Consider the following 2,563-nt stretch of genomic DNA (forward strand, 5'->3'; position numbering starts at 1 on the left):
GTATGTAACAGGCAGAAGGAGGCGTGACAGACCCCACAAAGTATATATATTCTTTATCAGGGCGATGAGCTCAGTTGATTTGGCCCTGTCCGTCTGTCTGTCTGTCCGTCTGTCCGTCTGTCCGTATGTTTGAACGCGTCGATTTCCGAAGATATAAGAGCTAGAGACTTCAATTTTTTTCCAATTTTTAAAATGACCGTATATACAGCGCGGACGTCGAGTTTGCTTTTAAAATTCGATAAATCATCCCGTTATGTTTTTATCGAGTAAAAACATTCAAGTTCAAGTCGGATGCCACTATAGCTAATTGTGAACGATTTTTCATTTTTTTAAATTTCTCAAATATTCAATATAATATGTAGATCATATGCTGAAAGTTTCATTAAATTCCGTTCAGTCAAAAATTAATAAAAAATAATCAAATATTTGGCCAATTAACAAACGCACGTGCAGCAGCTACAACAGCATAGTATGCGTGTGCACACATACATTCAAACTTCTTCTAGAAACATTCTTTGAATCACATCAGCTGTTAGTTTCGTTTAGTTTTGGTAGATGGCGCTGCAGCAGTGAATCTATTTGAGTTTTGCCAACGCCACTTGCAGAAGTGAGGTGGCGTAGTGTGTTAGCTGCATGACGCTTGATCGAGAAGTCGCGGTTCGAATCCCGATCGGTACAGCTGATGTTAATTTTTTTTAATTGTTTCAAAATATTTTTATATTTTCATAAATGAGTTTTCTATTTAATTTATATTTTTAAATACACCGAAATTGAAATTTTAACCATACTTAATGTGCGTTTTTAATAGTTTGGTTATTCTAGCAGATTCTTAGAATCACATCAGCAGTTAGTTTCGTTTAGTTTTGGTAGATGGCGCTGCAGCAGTGAATCTATTTGAGTTTTGCCAACGCCACTTGCAGAAGTGAGGTGGCGTAGTGTGTTAGTTGCATGACGATCGATCGAGAAGTCGAGGTTCAAATCCCGATCGGTGCAACTGATGTTAACTTTTTAATTGCTTCAAAATATTTTTATATTTTATTAAATGAGTTTGGTATTTTATTTATATTTTTAAATACATCGAAATTGAAATTTCAGACATACTAAATGGGCATTTTTATTTGTTGGGTTCAGGGTAGTATCTAGTCGAGCACTCTCGACTAGAGTTTTCTTACTTGTTTTATAATTGGTTTTCGATAAGGGTTTTTATCGATAAAAAACGGGATGAGTTATCGATTTTTAGTGATAAACTCGATATCCGCGCTGTGAATACGGACATTTAAAAAAAATTGAAGTTTTTAGCGCTTATATCTTCTGAAATCGACGCATTCAGACGGACAGACAGACGGACAGGGAAAAATCGACTCCGCTCGTCGCCCTGATAAAAAATATATATACTTTGTGGGGTCTGGCAATAATTCCCGATTTCTCCCAGCAAGATCACAAGTTATCCAAAAGATCCAAATAACCTCAGTAGAAGACAGTGTATTTATTCCAAACTAAGAAATTCAGCATGGTATCTACATAGCAAAACGCAAAATGCATTCATAAGAATACTTAATACAACAAATAAAGATCAGTTAATCAATATAAATAATTTAGAGTATTCATTCATAAGAATACTTAATACAACAAATAAAGATCAGTTAATCAATATAAATAATTTAGAGTACGAATCATTTTCATTTAAAACAAATTTAGAAAATAGAGAAAAATCCGTCTTAGAACAACTTTCAAAAAACTTTCCGCCACAATTCCATACGCAATTAACAACCTTGTGTAAACAATACGGCGATATATTCGGACTAGAAACCGAACCGATGCCCACAAATAATTTTTACAAACAAAGATTGAGATTGAAGGATGATGAAGAAGTATATATTAACAATGCATATGCATATGCACACATACACGCACACCCACAGACATACGTACGCACGCTTAAACACGCATTGGCAGCAGTGTGAGCTTACTATGGGAACTTCATTGTTTAACAACTTTTCTTCTGCATGGAGTATCTTCATGAAACTTTCATATTATGAATATAAATAACATAGATATGCATGTATTTGCCGAAGTCCCTAATTATTGAAATAAGCCTTTTACAAATGTGATGGTAAGGGGATGAATTAGAGGTGGGGGGTAAATTTTGACAAAAACCGAAAATGTATAATATCCATATAAGTATACATAACAAGTAAGAAAGCTCTAGTCGAGAGTGCCGACTACGAGATCCCCTGAACCCTTCGAGCAATAGCTGTTTCAATCATTTTTCGCGTCTTTCTGCTTACACAAGACACACACACGCACACACACACAAACACACGCTTACACACACAGGCATATACACACACATCATACACACACACACACACACACACACACACACACACACACACACACACACACACACAGATACGGACGCACGCATAAACACGCATTGGCTGCAGTGGCTTACTAAGGGAACTTAATTGTTCAATAACTTTTCTTGTGGATGTAGTTTCTTCATGAAACTTTTAGATTATGATTATATCATAGATATGTATGTATATGCCAAAGCAGTATT

This window comes from Drosophila mojavensis, unplaced genomic scaffold, assembly GCF_018153725.1.
Source record: "Drosophila mojavensis isolate 15081-1352.22 unplaced genomic scaffold, ASM1815372v1 contig_108, whole genome shotgun sequence".
In the NCBI taxonomy this organism is placed as follows: domain Eukaryota; kingdom Metazoa; phylum Arthropoda; class Insecta; order Diptera; family Drosophilidae; genus Drosophila; species Drosophila mojavensis.